We start from the raw sequence: 7,033 nt of genomic DNA on the forward strand, positions 1-7,033 counted from the left end.
TCTTCTGAGGAATAAAGATATTTCATGTAAAGCAACTAAGACTGAAATTGATGTATAGCAGGTAATTAATAAATATTAGATTTTCTCCATTCTGTGGTTTTGACTTGCTTCTTGAATCATCTTTTTTCCTTGTATTTATTCTCCCTTTTCATTATTTCCCTCTTTGACTATGGCAATGCCCTTCCTTTGCTTTTCTCATTTAGACAATATTTGCTGCAACTGCAACACAAATGGTTAAAGCAAAAGAGAGAAAAGAAATGGACTAACATCTGGCCCCAGAAGCCACTTTTCCTCTGAATTTGTTTATCTGATACTCCTTCTAACTTACCTGTCCAGTTCCTATAGACTAAAGCTTGTGAAGCTCAAAGTGAATCATTTAGGTTGACTTGATTGTGTTTGGGGGAAGGGTTAGAAGAGTACATTATTGGCTGGGTGTGGTGGCTCATGCCTGTTATCCCAGCACTTTGGGAGGCCAGGGCAGGCGGATCATGAGGTCAAGAAATTGAGACCATCCTGGCCAAAATGGTGAAACCCCGTCTCTACTAAAAATACAAAAATCAGCTGGGCATGGTGGTGTACACCTGTAGTCCCAGCTACTAGGGAGAGTGAGGCAGAAGAAAGAAGAATCACTTGAACCTGGGAGGCGGAGGTTGCAGTGAGCTGAGATCATGCCACTGCCCTCCAGCCTGGCGACAGAGCTAGACTCCATCTCAAAAACAAAACAAACAAACAAAAAGCAGTACATTATTTTAGGGCTAGCCACAAAAAGATCTATGGAGGCAATGAGTAAGTCTCAGGAAGGTTGCCAACCTTATCCCCCACTATTTATGCAGCAACAGACTACATTTCTGCTTTGGAGATACTTCAGAAAATGCTGAAAAGAAGAAATACTGAAACTCCATAGAATTTTTTCTCTCTGATTATAAATTATTCTATAAAGACACATGCACACGTATATTTATTGCAGCACTATTTACAATAGCAAAGACTTGGAACCAACCCAAATGCCTATCAATGATAGCCTGGATAAAGAAAATGTGGCACATACACACCATGGAATACTATGCAGCCATAATAAATGAGTGAGCTCATGTCCTTTGCAGGGACATGGTTGAAGCTGGAAACTATCATTCTCAGCAAACTAACACAGGAACAGAAAACTGAACACTGCATGTTCTCATTCATAAGTGGGAGTTGAGCAACGAGAACAGATGGACACAGAGAGGGAAGCATCACACACTGGGGCCTGTTGAGGGGTGGGAGGCAAGGGGAGGGAGAGCATTAGGATAAATACCTAATGCATGCAGGGCTTAAAACCTAGATAATGGGTTGATGGGTGCAGCAAACCACCATGGCACATGTATACCTATGTAACAAACCTGCACATTTTGCACATGTATCCTGGAACTTAAAGTAAAATAAAAATTAAAAAAAAAAAAAAAAGAAAATCAACTGACTATATATTGCATGNAGAGAGGGAAGCATCACACACTGGGGCCTGTTGAGGGGTGGGAGGCAAGGGGAGGGAGAGCATTAGGATAAATACCTAATGCATGCAGGGCTTAAAACCTAGATAATGGGTTGATGGGTGCAGCAAACCACCATGGCACATGTATACCTATGTAACAAACCTGCACATTTTGCACATGTATCCTGGAACTTAAAGTAAAATAAAAATTAAAAAAAAAAAAAAAGAAAATCAACTGACTATATATTGCATGGATTTCTTTCTGAATTCTTTTATTCTATTCTACTGATCTATTTGTTTTTCTTCATGCCAGTTCCACAGTAGCTAGATCATTATAGGTTTATAACAAGTTTATAATGAGGTAGTGTAAATCCTCTAACTTTGTTCTTCTTTTTCAATGTTGTTTTGGGTATACTAGGTCCTTTTCTTTTCCTATCACCTTTAGAATTGTCAGTTTCTCTAAAACCTCTTCCTAGATTTTGAGTGGTATGGCAGTAATCTGTAGATCAATCTTGGGAGAATTGATATCTTAATAATATCGATTCCTCTGATTCAGGAACAATGTATCTCTCATTTCTATAGGTCTTTAAATTCTGTCTGCAATGTTCTGTATCTTTCAGTATAAAAGCTTTACAGATATGCCGGGGCGGTGGCTCAAGCCTGTAATCCCAGCACTTTGGGAGGCTGAGGCGGGTGGATCGTTTGAGGTCAGCAGTTCCAGTCCAGCATGGCCAACATGGTGAGACCCCATTTCCACTAAAAATACAAAAATTAACTGGGTGTGGTGGCATGCTCCTGTAATCCCTGCTATTCGGGAGTCTGAGGCAGGAGAATGGCTTGAACCCAAGAGACAGTTTGGAGTGAGCCAAGATGGCACCACTGCACTCTAGCCTAGGCGACGGAGTGAGACGCTGTCTTAAAAAAAAAAAAAAAAAAAAAAAAAAAAGTTAATTTTCCTTTATTTTATGTTTTAAAATATGTGGTATTTTTCAAATGTATATATATTTCGATTTCTTTTTGTTGGTAAATAGAAATGCAACTGGTGTGTCTATGGTGACATATCCTGATAGCTTGATAAATTCTTTTATTAACTTTATTATTTATTGTGTGGATTCCTTGGAAATTTTTGTCACTGTTCACATACACAATCTGGTTGTCTGTGAATTGGGACACTTTTCTTCTTTCTTTCCAACTGTAACCCCTTTTAGTTATTTCTCTTGCCTTATTGTCCTGGCTAAGACAGTCAATACAGTGCTACACAGAAGTGGTGATAGCAGACATTCTTGCCTTGTTTTTGATCTTAGGAGGAGACCGTTCAGTCTTTTAATTGACTTTTATCTGGCTGTTTCACCCTGGACATATCTCCACATTCAGCCTCCTTTTTCTTGTGCTTAATTGGAGAGAATTGAAGCAGATCATCTTTCATAACCCTTTCAAATGTAATATTTCAAAACTCTGATATTCACTTGTACAAGTGTCTTTCAGGCTATGTAATGAGCATTTCTTGCAGAGCTACAGTGAGTGCATTGATACTACAAATTTAGTGTATGTATACATATATAAAACACAAAATTATGTATCTATTACATATAATCGTATCTCTTTATATTTTTTCTTGGACTAGATCTCTGTTAATCACCTATTAATATCAGTTAAAGCTAAAGTATAGACACTGGAGGACAAGAATGAAAAATAACTAGACTAAGGAGTAGATAATTCCATGTTAGCAGAATAAGGAATCAAATCAATGTGAAAAAATAATAGGAGGTGATTCAGATTTGAAACTGTGAAGATCCAGCAATGAATTGGAAGAGCAGAGGGGAAGCAAGAAAGTATTTGGAAGCATGGGCTGGCTGTCCAGTCAAAGAAGAACTAGGAAGGATAAAACCACTTACCTGGAGTGATGGGTAAGAGGCTAGATCTAAACCTGAGATGGGAACCTAAATATCCATATGTCATCTTGTTTTTTCCAGTATTAAGGGCTCTGAGAAAGCCTAGCTTGTCTAAAACAGGGAGGTTGGTATGATATAGTAGTTCAGAGAGGAACTAGGAAGAGGCCTAAAAATATACTTCAAAGCTAAATGAATTGAGATTTTTTTTTTTTTTTTTTTTTAAACAATACCATGCTGCTGCTCTGTGCCCCATCTCTGGTTTTGACATGACAAATTGAAAGCCGATCTGATACAGATGAGCATGGGATTAATCTAGTGACTGCCATGAAAACGACAGTGTTGAGAAAATAGATAAAGCAAAACCATAAATGTGTGTTCAAGCTGTGAGAACCTCCCAAGTGAGGCAGGTGTGGGCACAGGAGCTATTAGAATGACAGCTCCTTTTGTTTGGAAGACCTAGGCAGTGCAAAATCTACATTTCTCATATTCCTGCTCTAACCACCTCCTTCCCTTCAAAAAGCAAGGAAGCACACAAAGACCACATTTTTCCTGCTCTATTCCTGATCCTGAATAAATTATTTAACTAACAGCCACCAATTGTAAATTACTGTGTTTGTTAGGTGCTAGAGATAAGAAGATAATAAAGGTATAAACCCTTTCCTGAGCATCGTCTCAATCTAATCAGGGAAACACAGTATAATGATAGAATTATAGAATTATATGTCAGTCATGGGGATGAGTGAGCACCCTTTGCTGTGGTCTGGGAAGGATTACAAAGGACATCGTACAAAAAATGCTACCAGAGTAGAATTTGAAAAGTTATCACTGCAGCCCAATGAGTATGTGAAAGAAAAGATTTCCAGGCAGGGAATAATGGTCTATTTAAACTTGGAGTTACAAAATGTCATTTTGCACTCAGGAAAAGATATGGAGATCCATGTGACTAGATTATTGAGTTTGAAAGAGGGAGTGCCAGGCTGTAAAACTGGCATTGGCACATGGGATAGTCCGTGCCATTCGAGGGACTCTATAGTTCACAGTTTAGATGCTCAAAGGGGATTTTTAACAATCATTTAAGGAATTGAGGAGAAGGGATTGAAAATAAGACTGAAATTAGAAGTATCTCAATGAAAGTGGATGGGAGGCGTTTGGATCCTGAGATACTAAAACAGTCAGAGATGCACATTCCTTGGGTCATATCATCATCTGGTGTTCACTGTACAGTGTTAATTCAGGGAGTTAGACAGAATAGCATAATTGAACATAATTTGAGAGGCTGAGCTCTCAGTTGAGGTCATAATGTGGCCTGGTAGACATTAAAATAAGACATTGAAATTTTTATTTTGACACATTGTGGAAGTTCCTGGGAATACCACCAAAGATGTATTGATAAAAGACACCAGGGGCTGGGTGCCCATTTCAGTGAGCTCAGAAGAATCTATATGCATAGATAAATCATGAGGAAAGTGGCCTGATGAGTATGTGGGACTGAGGGAGTTTCTTTGATATTTTACTGATCTCCCTCAAAGAAGATAATTGTTCATCCCCGAATGAATATAAATCTGGCTGAAAATCATTTTACCTTTCCAAAGATGAGTCAGGATCAATAAAAAGACAACTTCATCTTCCAAGAAGAAGGGCTGTTACTCAAGTTGAAGACTGCATGGAGACTTCCAAATTTTCTAGAGGGGAAAGAGTGTTGAACCAAGATTGGGTTATTGCATAGAAGGGTATATTAATTTGCTAAGGCTACCACAACAACATCCCACAGCCAGAGTGAGTTAAACAACAGAAATTTATTTTCTCACACTTCTGGAAACTAGGAGTTCAAGATTGAGGTGTTAGCAGGTTTAGTTTCTTCTGAGGTCTCTCTCCTTGGCTTGAGTCAACTGCCTCGTCTTGGCGTATTCACAGGGTCATCTCTGTGTGTGCATGCATCTGATTTTTCTCTTTGTGTCCACATTTCTTTTTATGGTATTATGACTCATATTTAGTTAGGTCCCACTCTGAAGACTTTAACTTAATCACTTCTTTAAAAATTTTTTTTGTAGAGATGGAGTCTTGCTTTGTTGCCCAGGCTGGTCTTGAACTCCCAGCTTCAAGTGGTCCTGCTGCCTTAGCCTTCCAAAATGTTGAGATTCAAGGTGTGAGCTACCATATCTGGCCTTAATTGCCTCTTTAAAGGCCTTATCTCCAAATATGGTTTTATTCTGGGGGGCAGGACATTAGGACTGCAACAAATGAAATTTAGGAGACACTACTCAGTCTACAACAGATGCATTGGTCACTTGGCACATGGGTAGCTTACACCTCTTCAGGGACATACTCAGGGCCTATTATTAAGGCTAGTACCTTGGATGGGGGCAAGGTTTGAGGTTCTGTGAAGTAATCCGGCCACCAAAATCTATACTAATCTTTTCTCTTGGTAATGAGTTTGCCTCCTTGCTGCCAGAGGGCATGGTGACTTGGTAAGCTTTATGGTACCGTTTTAAAATCAGGACACCAGCAAAGCAGATACTTTAGGCAGGTGTGGTGGTCACTGTTGAAATCTGGGTGCACAGAATGGTGGTTTGCACAGCCTCTTCTGCACAGACAGCAAAGAAGGCATTGTCTCATCTCCGGGGAACAGGGACCTCAAGGCCTCAGGGTTTTGATGTCATCTCCTTTTGGCTTTCCAGTATAAGTTTTGGTTAGTAAGGGTTCTCTAAGGCTATCACAGAAACTAGAGCAAATACAATCATGTCTAAGAAAAATGTTCGAGGAACAAAGTTAAAGAGGTGGGGCCACAAACTTCATCAAAACCAAAGGCGGTTTACAGCCTGAAGCAGGAACATGGGGCAAAGCCAAGGCATCTGGAAGTCATGGGACACAAGATGCAACCAACAAAAGATTCAAATCGTCAGAGGAAAGCCTATATTAGTGAAAAAAGTAACCATCGATGGGTGATATTTTGCATATTTTTGGAAGTATAGCAAGTGTGGAATAAATATATTTAAATTTGACATTTGTGAGCTGTCACTTTAGATCTGACAGACACTTTAGGTCTGACTCCCTTATATTGTATGATTGCCTATTTTGCGAATTAGGTTTCTCAGCTTTCTTTTGACAAAGTTTCGCTCTGTTGCCCAGGCTAAAGTACAGTGGTGCGATCTCAACTCACTGCAACCTCCACCTTTCTCATTTAAGTGATTCTCCTGCCTTAGCTTCCCGAGTAGCTGGGATTACAGGCACGCACCAACATGCCTGGCTAATTTTTGTATTTTTAGTAGAGATGTGGTTTCACCACGTTGGCCAGGCTGGTCTCGAACCCCTGCTAGTCAGCTTTTTTATTACCATTATGGAGGCTGGAATATAGTAACGACTAAGTGGAGATTTGTTAGATGAATAAATAGTTAATCACATAGGTAACATTCCTGCGCATAGGCCCAAGGTAAGAGGCAAGGAGAGGTTACACTGGCCTTCCCTGTATACACACAGGGACGCAGTTCTATTTGTGAACCCTACGCTACTACAATTTTCTTTTTTATTTTATTTTATTTTATTTTATTTTATTTTTATTATTTTTTTTATTATACTTTAAGTTCTAGGGTACATGTGCATAACGTGCAGGTTTGTTACATATGTATATTTGTGCCATGTTGGTGTGCTGCACCCATCAACTCGTCAGCACCCA

The sequence above is a fragment of the Rhinopithecus bieti genome, unplaced genomic scaffold, assembly GCF_001698545.2.
Source record: "Rhinopithecus bieti isolate Rb0 unplaced genomic scaffold, ASM169854v2 scaffold_12088, whole genome shotgun sequence".
Lineage (NCBI taxonomy): Eukaryota > Metazoa > Chordata > Mammalia > Primates > Cercopithecidae > Rhinopithecus > Rhinopithecus bieti.